This window comes from Ceratotherium simum, chromosome 12 (genome assembly GCF_057802395.1).
Source record: "Ceratotherium simum simum isolate JZ-2026a chromosome 12, ASM5780239v1, whole genome shotgun sequence".
In the NCBI taxonomy this organism is placed as follows: domain Eukaryota; kingdom Metazoa; phylum Chordata; class Mammalia; order Perissodactyla; family Rhinocerotidae; genus Ceratotherium; species Ceratotherium simum.
Genome location: NC_141911.1, coordinates 46,271,223 through 46,297,764, shown reverse-complemented (window position 1 = coordinate 46,297,764; position 26,542 = coordinate 46,271,223).

Genomic DNA, 26,542 nt, shown 5'->3' with positions numbered 1-26,542 from the left:
TTAAGGTTCTGGAGTCTCACTGCTTTCGTTTATATCCTGCATTCCACAATCATCTTAATCTCTCTAAAACTCATCTTCTCTGTCAAATGCAGATAAAATTGGTACCTACATTACAGGTTTCTTATGAGGATTTAGTGAAATAATCCTGATAAAATCCTCAGCTCAGTGCCTGAAACAAAGTAAGTACTCATTAAATGTCAACCATTATTTATATCTTTCTGTGTACGTGTGTATATCATATAATTATGAACAAAGAATTTGTCACAGAATAGAATTTCATATCCTCTGTTTTTTACTAAACATTCTAATACGTGTTTTTTTTCTGTGCTTTAACATTTTTCAAAACTGTAATTTTGATATTATATGGATATACCTTATCTTATTTAATATGCTATAGTAAAAACTACCTTACTTTTCCAATTTATATATATGCAGATACAGGTATAAATATTTGCCTGTATAATAAATTGAATTATTATTTTAATCTGTATTTGTTGTATAACTTATATAATCAAAATATTTTTATCACTTAGTGGCATTGGATTACTTCTTTTTTAATTGGTTGTTCATTTTCTCTGTTTTTGTTTTCTTTCTAAGTTGGGCTGTTGGTATTTGATCAACACTAACATTACTGAAGTAACAAAATATGTATTATATTCTAAACAAAAAACTAACAGATGCACTTTTTGTATTCAATCTGTTGACAATGTGAGGATTACCTGATTTCTGTTCTCTCTTTATTCATTTATTTGTTTATATTCCAGATATTTTTATAGACAGAATTAAGGCATCGTACATGAATGTTAGCACTAAAATGAGAGATCTAAAAGAAAGTTAGGGTTGAGTATAAAGTGCATAACATATAAGATAACAAGTGCCTCCATGTTTACTCAGGTTGGATCTAAACTCTGGCAGTGAAATTAGAAAAAAAGTTCTCATCCAGTAGGAAACTTGAAAACTGCATAAAGTAAAAGGAAAACAATTTCTGTGAATGAAAACACTGAAAAACACATATACTTTTGAAAAAATATGCTCTATTCCTTTCTTTTTTCTAAAAGACTACACATTTTGCTTTTTTATTGTGCTTACTGTTTGTCTACTGCAACAGAAAGTAAGTTCCAGGAGAGTAATGAATCTCATTGCGTTCATCAACAGAGCCCAAGACTCTACAAGAATGTGTGACACATAATTGTTGCACAATATATGCTTTTGAATGTAAACGTTAACACAAACAAAAAAATAGAACAATGAAGAAACATATATACACCACCCAGCCACGATAGAGCTAACGTGCTCAGTACCCACCTATGCTATTGAATCCTCTTCCTTCCCCTGCAGAAGAGACTATCTTGAATTTTTTATTCTTATGCAGTTATTTACAAGTTAACTACACATAATTTTATTCCTAAGCAACAAATATTATATATTATTTCCTATATCTAAAATCTTTATGATACTTGTTTTTTGTACTCAACATTTATTTTAAATTCATCCTTATTGATAGTTCATTTATTTTCACTGCTTTACAGTGATCTATTATATGAATATGTCACTGTTGTGAACTGAATTGCATCCCCTCAAATTCATATGTTGAAGCCTTAACCCCCAATGTGACTGTATTTGGAGGTAGGGCTTTCAAAGAAATAATTAAGGTTACATAAGCACAGAAAAATGGGGCAATAACCCAATAGGAGTGACGCCCTTATAAGAAGAGAGGGAAGTCCCAGGGAAGCATGCACACCTCTAGAGGACACAGAAAGAAGGTGGCTATCTGTAAGGCAAAGAGAAGATCCCAACCCAAAGATGGTGGACCTCTCTGGGGCATCTTCTTCCTCATGGAAATCCCTGGATTCCAATTTTTGTTTCCCTGGGTCCACAAGACTGTCAAAGCAGTTCTTAGAGTCTTCGCCTCTCAGTCACCTCTTCAGAACTGACAAATACCCACAATGCTAAAGCAGCCCCAAATGCCAGACTCACATTGCTTGATATGAAACTTCTCCAATGCTTGGCCCATTAATTCTTCAGTCTTACTAACTCACCAATTCCTTCAAGCAAATGCTTCTTTTTGTCTAGCTTTTCCAGTTGTTTGCAGCAGGAATGTTGATTAAATTTACTAGAGCACCAGTCTGGAAGCTAAGGTCTCATCAATATTTTTTAACAAAACTATTAAAATACAATTAAAATTCTCCATGTTGTTCTTCCTTGATCTCATTCTCCTCTTTCTTCTCTTTATTGAGACAGAACCACTATCCAGAATTGCAGTGTTTTTTATTCCTCACATTTCATAATTTTACTCCATACATTTGAGTCCATACATAATACATAATGCATGCATATTTTTCTATTTTAAAATGTCACAATCCTGAAAGTTTCATTCTACAGTTTTCTTACTATAAAATATTGTATTTGTGAAATTTATCTTTCTCAATGCACATAGTTCATTTCAAATATTTTTAACTGTGAAATAGTATTATTTGTAAAAATATACTGCAAATATATTATCCCTCTCCTTTAGATGGACATTCAGTTATTTCATATATTTTGCACTTATACTCAGTGTTCTAATAGTTGTTCTTACACATATAAAAACTTTTTCAAGGAATTATCTATGAGCAGAAATTATGAGTTTGGGAATATGCACATCTTCAACTTGGTAAATTTTGTTCAATTATTGTCCAAAATAATTTAGTTTATATTCTCGGCAGCACAATATCTGACTTCTTTTTGCTCCACATCCTTGATAGCACTTGATATTCTCAGAATTTCATATTTTATTTCCAATCTGACAATTGAATATCTAATATTCACTTCAAATTTGCAATTTTGTACATCATTCATTATTTTCATAATGTATTGGCTTCCATAATTTCTTCTTCTCTGAATTCCCGGTTGATATGTTTTACCAATTCTTCTGCTAGTTTCTTTTAAAATTTTTCTTATTGGTTTATAAGATGTACATACACTCAAGGTTTAAATCCTTTTGTTATGTCTGTCATTTAAATTTGTATTCGATGGTGTCTTATTTTAATAAAGTCTTTTATTTATCAATAATTTCATTTACGGTGTGCATTTTAAAACTAACACAGGGCCCGCCCCAGTGGCGTAGTGGTTAATTTCACGCACTCTGCTTTGGGCGGCCCAGGGTTCACAGGTTCGGATCCTGGGGGTGGATCTACGCACCGCTCATCAAGCCATGCTGTGGCAGGTATCCCATACACAAAAAATGGAGGAAGATGGACATAGATGTTAGCTCAGGGCCAATCTTCCTCAGCAAAAAGAGGAAGATTGGCAACGGATGTTAGCTCATGGCCAATCTCCCTCACCAAAAAACAAACATAGATTAGATTACACAGCAGTAAAAAAAATAATCCCCAATGATTTAACACAACATCGGATATTTCACAATCATGTAAGGTGCACTGTGAGACACAAAGATATTGTGAGTCATTCTCCGTGTAATGATTCAGGATGCAGGTTGTTTATGCCAGTTAAAATGTCATCTTCTGTTGCAGTTCGTTGCATTCACAGCCCTTGATCTTTTAACCAAAATACTTCATTGTAAAAATGCAATAAATTGTTCCCTAAATTTCTCATATAATAACATAAATAGCTCTTTGCTATGTACAAAATATTTTTAAGTAGATTATCTATTTTAATCCTCTCAAAATTCTCAGAAATTAATGCTATTTCCCCAGCTGGAGAAACTGAGGCTAAAATCACTTAAGCAACCTAGCACCTTATTCAACTGATAAGTAGTAGAGTGATGATTCAATCATTTGCCTTCTGACTAGTCTTTCTAGTATATCATAGATGAAATAAATAGTCTTACACTTGTATCTTTACACAAAAGAGTGACTTGGATTTGGGGGATGTAGTGACTCAAGAAATAAATTTCTCATTGTTATAATTGAGCAGTATATAAGATTATGTCAAATATATTTTCTGACTGTGATGGCAGGTGCATAGCCTGCCCAAGATGCTATTTAAAACAACAAAGCATATTTCAATTGTGCTGATTTAACTGAGAGTGGCAGGAACCACACATTACAAGTATAACTCTATGATCTTTAGCATACAGAAAAAAAATTGAATATCTATCCCAAGTAGCCTGTCCTTGTTGCACTGAATCAAAGTTACACCAATCATGAGAAGAATTCTACCTCTTCAAAGAGTGTTAGCAGAGAGACACTAGCAGACCATGAACTGAAAAATGGTTGGAAAAAATCAAACAAAGCGGTTAGTCTTACACAGTAATATTATCTACCTATATTTCCTTGATTTCAAATTTTTTCCTTTCTATACGTAACAGAAACATAAAAAGCATGTGAACATTATCATTTGTCCTGTTTCTGTTCTAAGAATAGGTACTGATAATTATCCTTTGATGAGCAGATATGAAGATGCACTTTAAAAACATATGAAAAGAATTAGTATTATTACAGTTCATTAAGTTTATATCAGGTTCAGTACTAAACATATTAGCTATTACAAAAATTTTTCCAGTTCGTTTGCAGAGGTTTCACCTACTTATATCCCACTGAATGCGTACCCCCTTTTATTCACCATTTTAAAACAAGTCTATATGTGTAATTGTTAAATAATATGGCGATGTAAGACATCAATTACATTCTACAGTTTGATCTTGTCAATCATTTGTCCAAAGTACCTGGCAGAGAAGCATTGCTTATTTAGATAGAAACTGTTTGAATATCCTCTAAGGCAATGTGTTCGGCTGGCAGAACAAAGAGTAGAAAGGATGATTCATATTTCTCAACGTTTTCTGAAATCTGTCTTTAAATAGAAAACAGGTGGTTATCGAGTGGTTAAAAAAGCAATGAATTATGATACTTGAATTCTGCCACTGACTTTGAAGACTAGCTGGGCTTTAGCCATTGCGTGACCCTGGAGATTTTCTTCATCTCTCTGACACCTGGTTTTCTTGTAAAAATAGGATATATTTTATGCTGTTACTTCTCCTTTATGTTTTATAATGAAATAATTTTTAGTCAGAAAGAGTTTTATAAAGTGGTGTCAAAGTAATAGCCTGAGTTTTGCTAACACATGTCATTCCCTGAGCTTTGGACTCAACTCAGATACTAATTTTTTTTTTTTTTTTTTTTGTGAGGAAGACCAGCCCTGAGCTAACGTCCAATGCCAATCCTCCTATTTTTGCTAAGGAAGACCGGCCCTGGGCTAACATCCGTGCCCATCTTCCTCTACTTTATATGGGACACCACCACACCATGGCTTAACAAGTGGTGCGTTGGTGCGCACCCGGGATCCAAACCAGCGAACCCCGGGCCGCTGCAGGGAGCGCGCGCTGTGCTACCGGGCCGGCCCTCTACTCTGATACTTTTTAAAAGACAAGAGAGAAAAAAATTCAGGCATTCCCTAAAATTCTTCAAAACTTCTAAAGAGCAGGGAAACTTTTGGGGTAAGGCAAAAACTTATGGGAATTTATTGCAAATCATAGATTTTAATATGTTTATATAGAAATACTTGTTTTGCATCTGGTGATATCTAGTACCCATTCACTTTTCTCCTGAAAACTATACCTTAATTTTCCAGATCATAGGGGTCAGACAATATAAGGGATAATAGGACAGTTTAAGAATGTTGAACTTTGTCCTGATGACAATGAGAAGACACTAAGAGGTTAAAAAGTTGGTGAGTAATATGACCAGATTTAAGTTTTGGGAATATCTATATAGAGATTGGATCAGAGGGGCACATATATACTTGTGGGAAGCTGGGTTAAGAGGCTGTCACAGTACTCCTGGAAAGAAAAGATGGCTGCCTGGAGAAAGGTGGTTGCTGCAGAGTTGGAAAGACTTGAAGAGAATTGAGAGCAATTCAGTTGTGCCCCTTCTTCTCATCCTGTGCTCTCTGATTGCATAGAGATCAGTGATTGACACATTTGGTTAAATCAGAGACCAACTTCTCAGAGACCATTACAGAAGGACTGGCTGTGAAATGATTAAATGCCATCAATGTTAACAAGCTGTTAATAGCAGTCTAAAGATTAAGTCAGAAACTTATGTCTCTTCCATTAGAACTTCAAATAATCAAATAGGATCTCGGGGCCGGCCCCGTGGCTTAGCAGTTAAGTGCGTGCGCTCCGCTGCTGGCGGCCCGGGTTCGGATCCCGGGCGTGCACCGACGCACCGCTTCTCCAGCCATGCTGAGGCCGCATCCCATGTACAGCAACTAGAAGGATGTGCAGCTATGACATACAACTATCTACTGGGGCTTTGGGGGGAAAAATAAATAAAGAAATAAAAATTAAAAAAAAAATCAAATAGGATCTAGAGATCACAGCTCACAAACGGTAAAGATAAAGAGCCAAAGTGTCAAAAAGTACTTGATATCCTAGGAGTGACCCATGTTCAAGTTCCTTAACTTCTGAGTCTTGTTTGTTTTGTTCTGTTTTGTTTTTTTGGTCTAAAAAATAAAGCACACATACCTCATAAGATTACTGTGAGTATTAAATTAAAAAAAATATAAAATATGGAATATAGTACCTGGCAAAGAGTAGATGCTCAACTATTATTGATTCCCTTCTTTCCACCCCAAATCTTTCTTGGCTAACAGCCAGAAGGCGAGGGATGTTGTAGGGCAACTAGATAAAATATCCTGGTAATCCCTGGGTCGCCCCGTGGCTTAGCAGTTAAGTTCGTCTGCTCCGCTACTGGTGGCCCAGGTTCGGATGCACGGATGCACCGATGCACCGCTTCTCCGACCACGCTGAGGCAGCGTCCCACATACAGCAACTAGAAGGATGGGCAGCTATGACATAAAACTATCTACTGGGGCTTTGGGGAAAAAAAAGGAGGAGGATTGGCAATAGTTGTTAGCTCAGAGCCAGTCTTCCTCAGCAAAAAGAGGAGGATTAGCATGGATGTTAGCTCAGGGCTGATCTTCCTCACACACAAAAAAAATATCCTGGTAATCCCTAAACAAGCCATTAATAATAACGAGTAGAGACCCTGAAGAACTATACCTTTTTAGTTCACCTTAGAAGTGTCCAAGTCTAACTTATGCCAAATATATCTAGATTATTTGTTTTAACCATATATAAAGTTGATGTTCTTTCTTCTTTAAGCCTCTATATTTACCTAAGGAGTAGCTATGCTATAGTGACCTTTTTATCTATTGAAATCCTGAAGTAAAATATTTCAACTTCTCTCCCCTGAGAGTTTCAAAACAAAATCCTGATGAAAGCAAATGGAGTAGAAAGTTAAAACCTAATCAGTCTCCATAAGCTGCCAAAAATCTGTGATTCTCAGACACATCATCCAAAGTTCATAAATGTGGCTCTCTTATTTTTATTATATCCATACTCAGGGGGCTCCCAAAAAGTACAAGAAAAGATACTAAATTGACCATAGATCACACAGTAACTTTGGCAAAATTTTTTAGAAATTCACAGACAGAATGCAACTAGGCAATGTACAGAAAAGTGGACAACAAAGCTATTACTTTTGGCAAGATGGTGAAGACATATTGATGCTCAGTGAATTAGAGCTACCATAAAAGTTTGCTTTCTCTGCTCTGTGCCATTTATTCCTCTATTCCAACTCAAAGTAATCATATCACTTCCTCATGGGGTGAGGGTAGTGGGACAGTTTCCATCCCACTTATGCCAGATAAAATGACCTCTGGTCCATTGCTATTGTGATTAAACTTTTTATAGCTATGAAACAAGAGACCAGATTTAAATATCAGAAATTGGTGAAAAACTCTGCTTTACATATTACTTTAATGTTGGGACTCTTTGATGCATCTTTCTGGAATTTCTTGTGTTTCTTTTTAAGTCTTTTACTTTTCCTATCAACATAATTAAAGCGATTCCTAAAAGGGCCATGGGAGTTTAACAAAAGAACTATATGTCCTGCACTTCTCTTCCTACTATGAAGTGGACAAGGCTCTGGTTCTGTGCGATGCTGAAGAGATATTCAGGAGGGAGTTGATACTGAGCACCCTTCACTTAGTGTATAAAACCGTGGCCAGACAGCTTGCAATTGTACTTCTGCACATTTATTTACAAGTTACTTTTCTCTCTCTCTTTTTTTTTTTTTTGAGGCAGTACCTAAAGGGAGTTGGGGGGCAGGAAGTTTAGATTCAATAACATCTCGTTGCAATATAACATGCCACTCCTATAAAATCCCTCAGAATGCTGGGAATTAACTAAAATCCTAGTCTAGAGCAATTGTTCTCACAGAAATTCTCTTTAATGTGAACTGTGAGGAAGGGAACGGGGAATTTCTAAATTGGACTCATCCTCCCGACTTTACCTCTTCATTACCACTCTCTTCTTTCTGGGGGGTAGTATCACCTCCTTATTACGCACTCCCCATCCCAATGCATGAATATCAGAATGGAAAAAATGTCGAGAAGTACCACTAGGCATAGAAGAGCTAGGAAACTAAATAAAATATGCAATTTATGTCTGATAAAAGCTATCAATGACCTTGAACAAGTCATTAAAACTCATTGCTAATTGTCTCTGCACCTGAAAATGAGAGAGTTTAACTCTAACCTCTAATATCCCTTCAACATTTTACAATACTTAAATTATATCACTAAATTTCACTATCTTCTATAACAGTGTCCTGAAATGGTTTTCTTTTCTTTGGCTGAAAATTCATACCAGGCTAGAATTTTATCACAGATCATAGTATTTAATAGGGGTCAGTCTCCAATATGAGAAAAAAGCATGGCATACAGAACTAGAATTTAATGTTCATATCAGACAGATGCTTAACTCAGGGTGCAAACCTTTCTCATTTTTCAGTCTGATTTGAAGCCTTCACGTTCTGCAGCTGATGCCATTGAGGAATTATTTGAAGAAGTGAAGGAGAAGACAAAGAAGCAAATTTGGTATTTATTAGCTTATAAGACATGTGGCTAGATACAACTCCGACAGCATCCCTGCCTCTCCCAGCCCCACCATTTCCCAGGGCTGTGTGGTTGGGTTACAGTTGAATAAAAGAAGCACTTTTACTCCTTTCTTTCTTATATAATTCTTGTGAAAAAATCAATAGTTAAGAGTTAAGGGAAACAGGAATGCAGATTATGATGAAAATATTTCCAACACAGAGCTTTTTGAAGGTCATAATCATCTCTTACATTATATGAATATACGAAAATATATATTCTGTGTTTGTCACACAAGAATACTTATACAGTGATAATACATGTTACTTGTATCTTCAAAACATGAGACTAGTTATATAATGATAAATTGTTAAGTAATGTGTATATTTTAACCCTCATGGATACATATTTCATATTACTTCTTGACGTGATAAGAAAGTGATAAAAATTAATTCCATTGTTAGGATTAAAAATAAAAATTCCTATATAAATATGTTTGTATAATTAAATGGTATGTTATTGGAAATGGAGCATGGTGGGGAGAAGTGTGTTCTAGAAACTTATTTTAGAAAGAGGAAGATTGAGTGTCTGAATTCGTAACTGTGTGAGCTTTAAATACATTTCCCATTAAGTATGTACTTAGTTGTAAAGACAACGTACGCTTATCCGCTATTAATACTCCTTGAAAATAACTCTTTTCACATGTATACATGTGAAAGCACAAAAGAATCACTTAAATTTCTACAGAGCCCTGTCGAAAAAAACTTAATATGAGCTTGCACCCAGCTGAAAATGCAAATATTTCTAAATTTTTAAAATGTTGCTAAAGATTAAAAATAAAGTTTGTCAATAGCAGAGTGAAATATCTAGAGTTTACAAGATAATATTTAAACATAGTAACCCGTCTATAATTTTAATTTTCTTTTCTAAAAATGGTGTGAGATATATTTGTCATATTTCTAGCATTATAAATAACCTTCTTTATAGAGTCATGCTAAATGGTGCCAGAAAGTTATTACTTGATATATTTGCTACATTTTTCTCTCCTTTGTTTTTGAAAAGATTTATAGTTATTTCTCTATTTAGTCAGCAGATGTGAAGTGATTTCAGGACGATCTGTATCCACCAGAAAGTGCCACATGTTTCTTATTCAACTCCATTTCCGTGGAAACCTGAAGACGCCTCATGCATCGTCTTTCAGTTTCCTAAAGAAAAATAACCTTCATTATTTTGGCACAAGACACCCTTAGAATGCCCTATGTCAAGAATAATTAGAATTTCACTTTTCATCATCTCTCCTGCAGTATATTGACTGTCTACAGGAGCCTTGCTGTCTGGTGTCTGATAAATGTGTTCTTGAGTGTACGAACTGAAACGAATCTGAGCCAAAACAGTTAGAGCTGTCCATGTGAAAGTCTAGATAAAGGTGCAGAAATGTACATATTGAGACGTTCATTAAGGTACTTCATGACTATTCCATTTATTAAATAGAGGTTACTTTGAAAGACTAGCTCAAATGCTTTGTCTATAGATAATAAGAAAATATATCCAACTACATGGTTACCAAGGTATTTTAAGATTGAGTTTTAATAGTTACTATCATTTCAAAGAACAAAGCATTGGATTGGCATTGCTCATAAAGACCTCTACAGACTATAAAGGTGACGAAGGAGAGTTCATAGGAAATACTGGAAGAAACAAAGACAGTAAGAGAGAGACAGCAATTATTTCATACAAAGTCACCCCAAACTCCTCATCATGCCTGACCTCACACTGCTCTCCCACACCTACCTGCCATTTTACAAGTGATCCCTCTGCCGAGAACGTTTGTGCTGTTTCTCTTTGCAGACACAATCCAATCCTCTCTTTGTCCCTTATAACATTCCGAGACTTCCGAAGGTTGTTCTTCCATAGCATTCTCCCATACCTTAATTGGGATACTTAGCGCATTGCAAGTTAATTTTATATATTTTTTCTTGCACCATTCCCCTTAAGCATTTTGAATACAGTCACATCTTGTTTTTTATATACATTCAAAGGGTTTGATATAGATTTCATCCTCAAAGAATGCTTAATGAATGAGCAAATGAATGAAAGAACGAATGAATGAAGAAAAACATGACCCACTTCATCTTTACTACACTGGGTAGAATGAAGACTTTGCATTCAGTGCCAGTGTCAGAATGGAGAAGGAGATTTCCACCAGCTCTGAATTCAGATGGGAGTGGCAAATTCTAAAGAAATTCATCCTAAGCATTATTTTTATGTTAGACCAATCTCTGTAGAAAACCTGTTCCTCATTTTACTGTATCACTTGATTTTTAAAATTATATAGCACTTACCCACATGACAAACAAAAAAGGTGCTAGACTTGTCTGACAATATAATCTAATGGTTGTAGAGCATATAAGATACAATAGATTAATCAAACTAAGGAGCCAGTGGTGAGAAAAATGGAAGATTTTAATAGTTGAATCTGTAAATAAGTATTGAAAAGTGAAGGACCTTTAAGTTCAAGAAGTAACATGATAGAGAGGGGGAAGGATATATGGAAAATACAGTTTGTTTAAGACATAGCTGTATTATAGTAAGTTGAGAATAGAAAACAGAAAGATTAGTTTTTCTTAATTAGCCAGATATAAATTATGAGGGCTTTGATGGAAACGGGACCTGTGTAAGTAGACAGGGAAGAAATTAAGACCCTTATTTGAGAGAGCGGCTGATTGTATGGACACATGGGAAGTCATGAGAAGGGGAGTATAGTAGTTCCAGAGCTGCTTTCTGCACACGCCAGTTTTGAATAGAGATCAGTAATAAGGTAGGATGATCTTGAGTCAAGAAATTTTCAAATGATATATTTCTCAGGGAAGCTGATAAAATCAGCCTTGACTTGCTAATTTTGAGGAAGAATTACATATAAGGATGTAGAAATCCTGATGCAATTGAAAGCCCGAGGACAAAGAAAGGATGAGAATACTGCAAGTGATCAGTTTAAAGTACTTGAATGTAGGAATGTCATAAAGGAGAGAAGAGAGAGTAAAACAAACATGGACTTAAGAACTAAATATGGGGTTAATGAGAAAGGCAACAAACAGAAAAAAAAAAAACACATACGAGGCAGAGAAAGAAGATCTAAGAATCATGCAAGTATAAACACACTTTTCCAAAGAAATGTCTGAGTAGAGGAGCCAGACAACTTTCAGTTGTGCAGAAGAACTAATCCTGATAAGAACTGAGTGAGCGTAGTGGGTGTGTCTAGGGTATCATTGATAATTAGTGCTAGAACAGTAAAGACAAAATTAAACATAAAGGAAAAAGAGAAGAAAGAGAGGAAATTGAAATTTGCTATGTGCTCAAAAGAGGTTTAGCCAATACATGTACTTATTTAATTCTCACAACCTTATAAAGTAAGCACTGATTAAGTAAAAGACTGAAGGCCACACAATTACTCACACAACTGGGTCCTCAGATTGTTGGACATAACAGAAATGGAAGGGAAGACAGGCTCTCTGTGGCTTATCAAAATTGTATCATGAAGGATGAGAGAAATTAAGACACAAACTATTCAGAACTATCACAAGCCCAAGGAAAGTTTTTCTTCTGAACTTTTTAATTTAGGAGAAAGCCAAAATTGGAGAATATCTGAAGACAAGTAGACATTTGGTAACAGAATTCTGGGACAAGAGGGAGTAACATTTTATTTGATCTCACAAAAATAGTTTTTGAAAACCTATAGTTATAGAATAGAGAAAACTTTGAAAAGAAAGCAAAATGCAAAGCATTGCAATTTAGACAGAGAAAAAACTTTTATAGCAAGACATTCAAAATGCTACCTCATATCTAAGCATGGGCAAATCATATTGCTGAGGTAGGAAATAAAGCCAGCTCCATCAAGGATTCTATAAAAACTGAAAACAACGTAAAAATGAACAAGCGATCCCTGGCTTCTGGTGATAAAGCAGAGGACTCTAAAATTGTTCAAAACAATACTAGCTAAGGTTAATAGGCTTGCTGGAAGGTTGGGAGTTAGGAAGTTGGCCAATTTTATAGCGGTATACTGAGAATGATATACCAACAACTTCTCCAGAGTTATTTATGTTTTTTTAATTGTCAACACAATGTGTACATCAGATGCCAGCTTCCTTCATCTCACTGAGAACTTTCCTGGAGTAATGCTTTCTTAGAGCTTACATCCTGATTGCTAATCAAACAATCAAGCCAAATTCTATTATATTGAAGTAGATGGTGAGTGGTAGCATCAATTATTTGCATTTTGGAGCTTTGTTAAACATTTTGAAAAGTTAACGTTTTACTAAGGGTATAGGCATTGGAAACAGTTTACAGCATGATTTCACCACTTAGTATCTTGAAAATTTAGTTCTTTAGGTGTAAAATGAGCATAATAGCTACAGTGTGGAGTTGTTCAAAGTGAAAGAACTTGTAAATCTACTTGACTAGCACCCGTTACATAGTAGAAGTAGAAAAATGACAATAAAGGACTTGAAAGGCAATTGAAATGTTATCTGTACTGCCAGTAATATTAAAGCACATTTTTTAAAAAGGTAAAATCATGACTCTCATCTAAATATAATGTAAACACATTCCAAATATATAGTTTAACTCATTAATTAATGAGAGAGAATGAAAGATGTTACGTTTGGTCAATGGATTATCTTTAAAGCAGACACATATATAAGCGAACAGGAATTGTGGAAATCAATTATAACTCCACTAGTCAAAATCCATCTCTATGTGTATGGATGAGAATTATTTGCATCGCTATCAGTTATCTACTACTTACAAAGTTGTGAAATAGCTAAAGTTAATGAAAGACAGAGATAACCAGGATGTATGCACTAAACAGGACACCCAGTAATAATTTTTGCCCATTTGTATTTGTCCATTTACATTTATTTTTCAGACGGTCTTTTCATCTTCTGTTTGTCATAATATCAAAGAAAGATGATCATTGATCACAGAAAAATAGGCTGGCCTCATTGGGCTTGGTCTAATTATTTATGTAGGTCCAGCAACAGTCTTAATTAACTCTGTAGGCCTCCTTGAATGTTCTGCAAATCAAATACCACAGAGTATTGAACAACCCACAAGGTCACAAAATTCATTTCTGTCTAAATGTTTTCGTAAAGAGTCTCACATCGTACTTTTAAAGGCCTCTATTTATTTGCTATCCAGAGGATAGGAAAACAAACCCAAGAAACTATCTCCACTAGATTTCAGCTACAGTGCTTATAAATTTGCGTGAATTCTTCTCTTCCAGAGATTCCCCTAAATTTCCTAAGGATCTTGGCCTGCCAGGAATTTATCTTCCTTTCCACCTAAAACACCCAGCCCTGTAAGCCAGGTATAGGGCCAGGTTTCCTAACAGAGCTTTGTAGACATTGGCTTTGTCAATAAAGCCAAATATGGTTCTTTAGAACTGGCTTGTCACACCTGATTCAATGAGCATCATTCTCAAATGACACTCCAGGTCTGGCTGTGGTTATGCAATTTGTGAATTATGTACTGGTAACAAGGAGAACAGATTCTTACGGAAGCTATGCAATCTACTTTCTTTCCGTGAAAAGTAAGCAGATTAGATAAGATTTTATGAATTCTGGGATATCAGTGAGAATCAGATATTTCAAAATGTCTTATTTCAATGTATAAAAGAAGAGTTACTAAACTGAGGGTTACAAATAGTTTAAGAAAAAAGTCTTCCACATATATCTGGAAAATAGAACATTAAAACAACATCAACCACATTCCAAATAAATAATCACAAGGTAATTTCTTTCATCAGTTCATTCAATTCTATGCAATTAGTTTTTGTTCTGCTGGATCCTGCGTTACCCACCCATTGGCAGGTGGCTGACTTCATCTATGAGTCCTGGAAATCCTGAGTCAGTCACTGGTATGGTGTGAAATTTATCTAAGGGATGTCTGCTCAGAGCCTATACCCTTCGAGTCTACTCTTTAGTATCAATAGTTTGAAGTGACTGTTACAGTACTTTTCCACAAAATCTGAGACTTTTCCTTCTTGAAAACACATTCTCTGGCCTACATCTTATAACAGAGCCTTCAAGAAAGCCTAACAGTAAAATAAAAACTATCTGTAGATGATAGAGTATTAATTTGTGACTATAGCTAGTTTATTTCTATAACCACTAATATCAGGATAGAGGAGCACAAAATTCTCTATGTGGTATAGTATATAACTATCTCATAAGAGTTTGATCAGTGCTTTCCCTAAGGGTAAATACATATTATGGAAAGAAGCACATTGACAAATCTCTACAGTCTTCCCATAAAGCATACAGTTTCTAAAATATTTATATTAATAACGCTTTGCCTATACAAACTTAGGGAAGGCTGAGCATATCTTCTGATCTGACAATTTTCTGTGCAACTCTTACAATAGTAACACATCAATCAAAACTAGTGATTTCTAGCATCTCATTTTATATAAAGAAAAAAAGGAAATATGTGTGATTTTCCAGGAGCTGTCTGGAAAATCTCGAAGAAAATTGTTAGTGTATATTATACAAGTTTGGTGTAGATTTTGGAAAGACAAAATCAAAGAGTTGTCAGAGATTTGGGCACATGATTAGTACAGGATCGTGGGTGCCTGAGAAGCAGTAGTTGGTTTTGTATTGAATCAAAGTGACAATAAAACATTTTAAGGAGACATAAAAGGTAACAGAACTATAAAGAAAGAACATAGCTCTTCCACAAATGTGGAAACTTTGGTCTTTTTTTCCTCCTTTCCTTAAGTAGTAAAAAAGATTATAAATTCAACATAATGAACAGAAAATTAATTTGATACAACACAGAATCTCTACTATTGAGGTAGATTGTATCAAATTGAAAAATAACCTCTACTATTGTAGCTAAAGGCACTAATTAGAAACTGCGGAAGCAAGCCCATCCAAAGTGAGTGAAGTTTGCTAAAATTTTAACATATTTCACAGTTTTTTTTTCAGACACAGATTTTATAAGCCAAGGCAAATAAAATTCACTTTCCAAATGTTATTCTTCATTATGCTCCTTCATTTTCTGGAACCAAAGGACTCTCTACTTTAGGACAGTGTTTCTCTCAGGGGTCTGCAAGGTAAAAACAATTTTCATAACACTACCAAGATGTTATTTATATTAAAATGTACTGTGTTCATTCTTGCTGTCTTCACTGTTAAAAATGTCAGTTTCTATTTCTAGTGCAGTAAATATAGATAGTTGACGTACATAAACAAAAGCTCGCTGGGGTCCACAAAAGTATGAAAGGTTGAGAGACTAAGAAGCCTGAAAACTGCTGCATTAGGAAAAAGTTATACTTTTTTCCATGATAAACAAAAGCACACACATAATTGTATTTCTTTATCACCATCGCTTCTAGTATAGGTAACTACTATTTTGCAGAAAAAGCAAGGGATTGGATAAATGAGAACTGTCTGCCTTACACAAGAATTTACCAGATTAGCAATTCCATGAACACACATAATAAAACTTTCTAAGGTCACACACGTCTCATTTACACATTCATGACCCAAAGCTATAACCTTTCTATAGAATATTAAATTAAAGTAAAAAGGCATGTAAGATCAAAATGATGCTTAGTAACCATGCTTTGCTTTGGTAATCTGTCTTACTTAAAAATTTTGGGGGGATGCAATGAGTATCCACTAATTAACTTAAAGTAATATCAGACAGAAGTTTTAAACTATTTAAGGATCTCAGAAATTCCCTTTGAGTTAACATACTACAAAACCTAATTACTGTACAAATAAAAAGTTCGACAAGATAATTGTTCAATTTAGTTGAACAAATTTAAATTTTTCTTAATCTTAAACATTACTCATGAGTAATTATTACTTTATTTGATCAGTTAACTTATAAAAGTTTGGGGAAATAAACCCAAATAGAATAAATGTATGTTTTTGTTATACTTAGTAATAAATGAGAGAAAAGACATAGCTGGATTTTTTAAAGCAAAAATTATTCAATGAGTCTTATCAAAGCTCATCCTAATTATGTGAATTTGGTATCTTATAACATTTTTGAGTTATTTTCTATAAAAAGGAGTTGCTTTAAGTTTAAATATGTAAACTATTAACATTTTAATGTCCTTGTTTTCTGAGAATTTTAGGCATATTCAACTTACAGAGTTCCTATAATTTAAGATACTTTATAATCTAATTTGTCAATACCCTCTAGAGAGAGTAAAACATATCACATTCACACAATGAGAGGTAAAGGCCTCTCTGAATTACAGACACAAAGACACATAGACACATAGAGTGCTCATAGCTTCAGATCTATAACTTTAGCCACAGGTCGAGAGTAAATATAGAAACACAGATACTAAAGAGCCATTTTCCTTCCTGTGGGCATATACTTCTGAATTTATTTGCGCTCAAATTTTTCAAAAGAAAAACAATCAAAAAAGAATAATAAACCTTATTCTATGTCATCTCTCCCCCAACAGAGAACAGATCTCTATAATCCATCTACAGAGATCACCAAATAGTCAGACTATAAAATCAAATTCCCAATCATTGTCGTCACCAATGGAAAATAAAATACACAAGTGAAAACAAAAACCAAAACAAAACAAAAGATCAGTGGAGAAGAAAAAATGAAAGAAACACTAAATCAACATAAAGTTCTATTGATAATTGGGTTTCAATCCGGGAGCCAAGTAAAGACCAGCAGACCAACAGCACCTGCTCTGCCAGGTGACCCAATTGAAATCCTCAGTGGGACCTCCAAGATTTTAATGAATAGTTTTTAAAAGATAAAATCATGACCTTCATACAGATATAAAATGAACACATATCAAAATGTTTATTTAATTCATTAATTAATGAGGGAACCAATAAGACATTACAAAAGAGTTCAAGGGAGAATTGAGAGACACATATTAAGTAATCAGGAATGTTGAAATGAATTTGATCAATAGATGGAAAACTGACTATGGAAATTAATAGTACCTCTACTGAACAAAATTTGTTTTGCATGTCTACGAGAAAAATCATATCCATTGTTATCAGTTATTTACAATTTAGAGCTGTAACATAGCTCAAAGACAGTGAAAGATGAGCTAGACAGAATACCCAAGGATCTTTTTTGTGCATTTCAAAGTCATTCACAATTATTCCTGACTGTATCATTGAGAGTAATTTGCCAAATTGTTCCTATTAAATGAACTGATCTCTAATTTTAGATAAAGAATAAATGAATTTAATCAAAGAAGGTCTCACCAGAACCAATTATAACTCAATGAGGGAACTTAATGAAATTTATAAAATTGCATATATTGGGTTTATTGAACAATTGGATGTGGTATGATGCAATCAGAGAGAAACTTTATTCTTCCTCATAACTTCCTTTTTCAGTGCATTCTGTAGATTGATTTTCTTCCCTAACTCTAAATGAATTCTCAGAAAGATCTCAGAGATTTCTGGTTCCTTTCAGATAATATAAATCCCTGTCAGTCTAACATCAAATTTTAACCTCTCTTCAAGTCTATGATTCCTCTCTCCTCAGCTGACAAGCAATCAAAGGAAGGGAAAGTCACAGTTGCCTTGTCTTGATCTCCTGCCCCACACTGTGGCTCTCTAGGGAACCCTCCAAGTTTGAAGCAAGAGAAATGGGGAGAGATAAGGGTCAGAAGGTCTCGCTCGCCTGGGAAGGTTGTGATCCAGCATTTGGGTTTAGGATATGTCAAAAGGTAACTCTTTCTCTTGTGAGACTTTCTTCATAGCTGCATAGCTGCCTAGAGCTCTTATAGTGGTTGATGGTCTTCCTTCTGTCATGTGGTTGTTTATGTCCCCATCACTCCTGTCCCATATCCTATAGGGCATTCTAGGCTTCCAGTCTATCCTGTAGAGGTTACCTCACTCCTGGATGGCAGTCCTTTTAGAAAGGGTCCTTTAGAGATGGCTCACTGTTGGCTTCTTTTCTCAGTATTCTTCTCTAGCACATGAAAAGCAATACCTCTGCTTGGCAGCCGATAGAAGTGCAGCTCTCTCTTAGCAGTACATTTGACCTTATTTGACCTTGTTGTTCCAAGGAAATCAGCTCTGGCCTCTTGGACTTAGACTTTGCAGACTTGAATACAGACTTGGTTCACTTGAAGTTCACCCCTATTTGGCTTAAGATGAGGAGGAAGCACTGCCTCAACAGAGGAGGTTAGAGGAACCCCACAGTATACCAGCAACTCCTTCTCTCTAAAGAAGACCTCCATTCCAGTGTTTTCCACTTCAGATTGCATGTTTTCCTCTGCTCTTATATAACTCACAGTTACCTTATGGGCTAGCACTGGCAGATTTTTCTTCACAACTATCTTAGAATTTGCATAAATACTCTTGGATTTTCTCCTATACCATGGCTTTCTGCTGAAATTTAGAAAAAATGTTCAAAATCACATTTAACATTTGTTACATGTATTCCGTTCTCACATATCATGATTTACATTGACATATTTTTGTAAAGTCTTTGAGTTATTCATCTTACTTTATAAAAGTTTAAGAGGCTTGAATTATTTAAGCAAATTTCTTTGGAATAACATACATTATGAACATTTATTCATATGTCACCTATTCGAATGTCACTATTTATTCATATGTCAGTGTGGCCTACATTCAACTTCTTATTTAAAACTGAAACCACATCCACTTCTAGAAGACGCCTGGTGCCTTCCTTGCTTAATTTTTCCTCACGACACTTGTCACGATGAACAAACATAACTATGCTGTATATTGTACTTTTTAGTTTGTAACTACGTAGCAAACAATAAGATGGCTGTTTTGCAGTATACCAGTAGAGATAATGATGATAGTGGGAATGGAGAAAAGTCATCAGATTTAGTATATACTTCAAATGTAGAGGTGACAGGACTTATTGATGTGGTGGATGTAAGAGGTGAAGGAAAGAAATAAATATGTGTTCTACTTTTTGAGCCAGAATGACCACGTGTTTTTGTTGTTTATTTGTTTGTGTTTTTCATTGTTGTTTTTCAACAATTTACTGAGAAATTGAAAGGATTAAAAAAGTGTAAAGTTCTGTGAAGTCATTAAGAATGCCTAAGAAATTAGAACACAATGAAAAGCTTTGAAGGGTGAGGCAAGGAGACTAAGAAGAAACAGCCAGAAGGCTAGAAAGAAAACAAGGAGAGTTGGGACATTGATATCAACGGGTGAGATATTGAAGATACAGGAAGTAACCAATATGTCAAATGCTGCCAAAGTATGACACAAAAAAGCTGAGAAAATATCCATTGTATTTACAGATATTAAGGTTATGGAATGCTCAGGTGAATTTGAAAGGAGGGATGAGGGTCAAATCCAGAGTGGATTAGTGAATGGGAGGTGGGGAATAAAGAAATCAAGCATAGCAATTCTTTCAAGAAATTGGGATGGTGCCAGTGCAGAGAGGTAGAAGATAACAAACCGTTGGAAGGGGATGCAGGTTAGGAGAAGGGATCCAAGGAGTATTTTATTGTTGTTTTCAATGGAAGAAATCTGAGCATGTTTATACACACGTAGAAATGGATCAGTGTAATTACAGAATATACAAGAGACAGAAATAATATTTTAGGTGTAAGTTTTCTGAGCAGATATAGAATCTATGTGTTTTATAGGTATAGCTATTGTCTATAAACAGGTAAAAGGTATATCTTTATTACAAATCATATATGTATGATGATGATGGTTATAATAATAGAAATCATATTGAGTGCTAACTGTGTAAGAAAGAATGGTAAACACTTTACCGCTCTTATCTCAATTACTCATATCATTAAAATCTATGAAGCAATTACTATTATTATTGCCATTTATAGTAGAAGAAACTGATGCTTAGAGAGTTTAAAAGATTTATCTAAGGTCACCCAACTAGTAACTGCTTGTATCTGAGATTCAAATATAAGTTTTCTTGACTGCAAAGCACAAACTCTTAAATCCTTGAAGTATAGTGATGAGGAAAGCTAAGGGAAAAAGATGAAGGGAGCTTTTTCACCTTTATAACCAAGTCTAAATGATAATGATATTTGACATGTGGGGAGAATAATTAGAGATTATGAAGTTTTATTTCCTTTCATAATTATTTTAGAAAGCTAAGAATCACTTGGTGGATTATAATTACTCTAATTCAGATAATTTCTGGAACTTTACGAAAATGTATGCCTTCATTTTGTAACAATTACTCTTCCCCAATGATTCTCCTGCTTCAATAAAGTTATTGAGCTTCCATAAATAAAAGCAACACTTACATTGGTAAATATATTATGCATGTACACATATATGATAATGCATCTTCCCTCTCCTTTTTGGTCATTTTAGGAATATAATAAAAGAATGACAATCACTAGGCAAATTTCTACAAGCATTTTACTGGTTAAATAAAAACAAGCCCATGAAATGCATACATTCCAATATTTCACCTATTAAATTGCGTGGAACTGAAGTAGTGTCTAAAGGCCATTCCACAAGCAACAAAAATTACCATACATACATATTAATATGCATGGGATTGAGAAAGTGAGCCAGATTTGCATTCCATACATAAAACTGTCAACTCACATTTCCATGATAAACCAGGAAAAGAATAAAGGGGTACTCAGGCATAGGAGCATTGCACATATTTTCTGGGCTGGCAAAGGCCTTGTCTCCCTGTGTCTGATTCATTTGTTGTGCTAATTTTCAGGACATTTTACCAGAAAGTTAATATGATAGGTATACCTTAAAACTGTCACAGTGAAAAAATACTGCATGTTTTCACACATTTACACAATATGGGCCACGAAGTTTTAATTTTTTAAATTCTTATTTCCTAACATATTATAGATTTTGGTAAAATCTTTATCAAAGAATCAGAAATTAAAAAAAATATTTATTCTAGGCTTCAGAGTATTAAATTGACTACCTTAGGATAGAACATAAGCTTTTATTATTATCTAATAATACCATTATATGAAATAAGAAAAAACCAAGTAATGTTTTTAGGTTTTATATCGCTAGCTCCTATGTAATAAATGACTATGTGTAAACAACGCTTAGCAAAAGTATGTGTGTTTACTCAACATACACACAGGGTGTCTACTAGACAGCACATCAACATTTCCTAAACTCCTATATTCTCCTCCAGATCTGTCCATTGCAAACTTCCCTGGGACATGTCCACTTCTCACTTCTTTCAAAGATACTCCATGATCTGAGAATACATCATCCCTCTTCTGCAATATCCTCCTAACTAGTCTCCCTTGCTTCTCTGCCTGACACTGCTAATACCTATTCTCAATACAATGAGACCCTTTTAAAACAGTCAGATCACATCACTCACCTGCTAAAAATCCTGCAATGTCTCAGTATTTCACCTAAATAAAAGGCAAAATCTTTTAAAGGGCTTATAAAGCCCCTAATGATTTAGCCTCTCATTATCATCCTGGCATCACCTCCTACCACACCCCAATCTCCCAAACACCCCCCTCTAGTTACACTGGCCTCTGTTATTCTGACTTGCCTACTACTACCGAACCTGCCTTAGGGCCTTTGCTCTGCCTGGAGCACTCTTCTATACTCCCCCACCCCCAAGGTGGGCCATGGCTAACTCCCTAATCACCAATCAAGTCTTGATAAAAATGTCTCCTTCTCAATCTAGCCTACCCAATCACCTTATGCTACTTTGCAACCCCAACCTCCTGTCACTCCCATTTCTCTTATACTGTTTTACTTTTTTCTTATTTCAATAATATTTTTATTTTCTAATGTTCTGTTTAATTAATGTATTCATTACGTTTGTCTAATCAATTAGAATATAACTTCTACCAAGCAAAGTCTTTTGTCTATTTGGTTCAAAGATGTATTTCAAGAACCTAAAACAGGACCCTGGTAGGTATGCGACAGATATTTTGAAAAGAAGGAACTATTTGGATTTGTTCCTAGTGATAAAGCATACACATAGAAATTTAGTTCTAGGAAGAGAAAGATAAGCAAGACAAGAAACATATAAAATATTGTCAGTTTCAAAGGAAAAATAATATATTGATTAGGATGGGAAGAAATAATAAATGTGTTACAGTAGATTGTATTTGCGATGAGCCTTTAAGGATTGGTAAAATTTTGACAAGTGGATAATCAAGGTGTGCGCACTATAAGACTTAATCAAAAAAGAGGTTATGAATGAAACTAACTGCTGTTTACTTTTTCTGTTTCAACACTCTACTTAACACCAGGAAAACAAAGAAGAATAACCTGATCACTGATTTCAAATTGCTTGCTGCTAGTGAAATGTGTGTGTGTGTATTCTAATTCTAACTACCAATAGATCAATAGTAAAGTGCTAAAATAAAGAACATAAACTCCTCTGAGAAGATTTCTCAGAGAAAGATGCAAAAGAACAAAAATTTAAAAACCAATTATTTTTAATAGTCAGTAAATAGACTTCATTTATATGGCACATTTAATGATACTGCCAAGAGAAGAAAATGGTATGGTGTCTGGGTAGGGCCTCAGTTGATGCTTAGATGGATGCTTAGTTACAGCGATTTTATGAAGCTTATTTACCTAATTGTTCAGTTTGGACATACTGTTGACACCATCGCAGATTCCAAATCTATTTTTTGCCCAGTCTTTAGGATTGGTGGCCAAGAAGATGAATAAAAGAGAAGCTTCTAACAACTTCATGATTTTTATTCCTGGACGGAAGAATTTTGCTATTTTCTCACCAGTTGTCCTATGCCAGTAAAAGTGGTTGAGCAGCTTCAAAAAAGAAAACAAAAGGTCCTTAGCTTTACTCACAGCTAAACTTCAGGCAACCCTAAGCTTTCTCTCTTCTTAGCAAGTCCCATTTCATCAGAATCTTCTAATATTCCAAAACAAAAATTACTTCCCAAACAAAGATTTTCTACAGAGGAGAGAAAAAAATGGAGACATGGGAATGACTTATACAATGCCCCAAAAGCTCGCCAATAGCAACCCCACTGCATCACACACTCAGAATTCTGCAATCAATCCCCAAAACCACGTAGGAAAAAGAACATTCATAGGCTCTATCTCTTTTGCCTGCAGTACATTTGAGTTTCTTTTTGATTCATTTGTTCTTTCTGCCAAAGCTAGGCCTTTCTATGTGTGTTATCAACTCCCAGAAGGATTAAGGAAAAAGAAAATAGAGCAACTGCTTCCCTTTCATTTTTTGTTGTGGTTAACCCATTTTCTCTCAATCTGGTATTCAATAAATTCTGAAAGAATAAGTATAATCACTGTAAAGGGAAGAAGATGCTTTCCTTCAAAATGTGTCCTCAAAATGGCCACATTCTCTTTCAAGGAACAGCTGCTGCATTTTATCTGTACAACTTTTATTAACACAGGTATAATAAACTTACAAGTTTTTTCAGTGTTTGTAAATATATTATGTAAAGTATTATGATCCTTGCAATAATTCTATAAAATGAATCAGTGCGTAATTACCAAGGTGAACATCAGCACAATGTTTCAGGGGGGTATTTTCCCTTGGCTTCCATCCCTTTGGTATCAACTGATAGACACCAGTATCTTCCGAAGGCCATATCTTCCACCACCTTTGGACCATTATTTACAGAACCAAAATGAAAGTATGCATGCAAACTGGCCAAGTATTTTGGAAACATGCATAAAGTTAGATGAATTAACCTAATACTGGAGACAGGAGGAAAATAAAAATCTTGTTTTACCGTGTTATTTTCCACTGAACAAACCAAAGACAGGAACTATTAAAATACTTCAAAAAGAACCAGGATTAGAACCCAGGTTTCCTATACTAATTCTGTGTTCTCCTTCAACTCTATCACATTCCATTGTGCTTCCCTATATTTTATGGATGATAAAATCATCAAAATAAAATACTTCATAAAATTATAACATCTCTTAAATTTTTGTACATCAATATAATCTTTATTTTTATTATTTTGTTAAATCTGTAGTCCACTCTTTTACGTATTTTAGATACTGGAGGTACTATATAAGATCTTTAATTATGCAATATTGAACATTTCACATAGAAGAATGACATATTTCTGGAGCTTTCAGGGAAAAAAAGGAAAAACTAATTTAAGACAGAACCAAAACAAAAAATAAATGGAATACTTCTTTCAAGAGGGACATAATATTTCAGACTACAACTCTAAGTATTTTAAGGCTCAAAATTTCATGTGTTGTTGCCTTGGCATTTTGAGACTTACAGGGCCCCTTGCTCTCACCAGATGTGCTTCCAGGCAGAGGGAAAAACTCCCACCTGGCTAGTTCCCCCATCAGCTGGACTAGCTGCACACCAGCTGACCTCCTTGACCTAATGGGTTTCACCTGCCTGCGAACCCACAAAATTGTTCAGACAAGCCAATCACATCCTCCCACAGAAACCCCACCCTCTTTTTGCTACAAAACTTGCCTCCTATTACAGCCCCTGTTTATTCATTATATTCCTGAGTGCAACCTCTGTGTGGCCCTGTGTGGCATGCCATGTCCTCCTCTAGGGTTGTAAGTATGTTTGATTAATAAACTTCTGTTTGATAGTTGAGTGTTATGTATTTGGCCATTTCATACTATTTAAAGCAGAAAAATCCGTTTCTCACCAGCAGGATGAATAGGAGGCAATCAAAACACTCTATAATATGGCACAAATAAATGACAGAATAATTTCTCTAAATCTACATTTTGGGCAACCACTGCTATAATTTAGTCTCCAGGTGTCAGTTTTTAATACCTTTTTCATCTTCTTAGGTTGCATTACCTAAACTTAAAAACTTTATTCCAACTACAAAAAAATAATAGCATTGCATAGAGTAGGAGAGTGATAGAGAAGAACAACAGAAAATCTGAGATCTGTCCAGAACTCCCACACTGCTAGGATAGATACACAAGTCCTGGCTTGAAGATTTCCATACTCATCTAATCCCTTGTAAACTTTGGTGTTCCATACAAATGAGATTTTAAAAATTAAGATGAGAAAACACAAAAAAGCAAGAGAAAGTTGGTGTCTGTTAATTTTATTTCTGCCTTGATTTACTGTAGTACAATGAAAAATATTAGTTTAATTAAGGACTTGAATTTATGATAACAATGAAATACATATTGTAGAAATGTGGCAAAAATCCACAACTCTTTATGACATTCAGAGATCATTAAAATGCCTGATTCTGATATTAAGAAATATTCAATTTAATACTAGAGTGATTTAGAATAGTATAAGCTAAGTTTAAACTAAATTGAAGCTAATGATTTAAAAACTTTTCAAAGTCAATAGATAATGTTTTATATTATAAACTTAACATTAATTTAAGAAATATTCAACCACTCTAGATCCTAGAAGATTTGAGAGAAGAGAATTAGTTAAATCACTTTTTTATGTTCAGTTCCATTGCAGGTTTTCACTCTATCAGTAGCACAGTCTCACTTCACAAAGTGTGAGTCATAAACTTGAAAATATGATGTAAGCCTTTTTATTTTAAAAATGCAAAATTTTTCACAATTTAAAAAATACTATTCATTTTATATTAAACTGTATAATTTTTTAAAAGCAAATGGCTTATATCTGTCAATTTCCTTTCTCAATGAGCACATCCAAGAGCACACAGTTTTACTTCTTCCCACAAACTACAGATATTTATGAGGAATATCTCCACATGTAGCACACTTCC